Source organism: Octopus bimaculoides, chromosome 4 (genome assembly GCF_001194135.2).
Source record: "Octopus bimaculoides isolate UCB-OBI-ISO-001 chromosome 4, ASM119413v2, whole genome shotgun sequence".
NCBI classification, from domain to species: Eukaryota; Metazoa; Mollusca; class Cephalopoda; order Octopoda; family Octopodidae; genus Octopus; species Octopus bimaculoides.
This window is the reverse complement of record NC_068984.1, coordinates 50,654,982-50,655,525: the sequence shown is the minus strand read 5'-3', so window position 1 is coordinate 50,655,525 and position 544 is coordinate 50,654,982. Positions and strand designations below refer to the sequence as shown.

Below are 544 nucleotides of genomic sequence, written 5' to 3'. Positions count from 1 at the left end.
TATATATATATATATATATATATATTTTCGTGCGGGTGACACGTAAAAGCACCCACTACAGTCTCTGAGTGGTTGGCGTTAGGAAGGGCACCCAGCTGTAGAAACTCTGCCAAATTAGATTGGAGCCTGGTGTTGCCATCCGGTTTCACCAGTCCTCAGTCAAATCGGCCAACCCATGCTAGCATGGAAAGCGGACGTTAAACGATGATGATGATATATATGTATGTATGTATGTATATATATATATATATTGCAGTAAAAATACATATATATATAGGTACAGGAGTGACTGTGTGATAAGTAGCTTGCTTACCAACCACATGGTTCCAGATTCCGTCCCACTGTGTGGCACCTTGGGTAAGTGTCTTCTACTATAGCCTCAAGCCGACCAAGGCCTTGTGAGTGGATTTGGTAGACTGAAACTGAAAGAAGCCTGTCATATGTGTGTGTGTGTGTGTGTGTGTGTGTGTGTGTGTTTGTACCCCCAACATTGCTTGACAATCGATGGTGGTGTGTTTACGTTCCCGTAACTTATATATATATA

The 544-nt window shown here is 41.9% G+C and overlaps 1 protein-coding gene across 1 annotated transcript in view; it reads left to right on the top strand.

Annotated features, from left to right (window-relative positions):
- Positions 1-544, top strand: part of LOC106870199 (DNA repair endonuclease XPF) — a 45,891-nt gene that overhangs the window by 32,807 nt on the left and 12,540 nt on the right. The gene's annotated exons all lie outside the window — the stretch shown is intronic.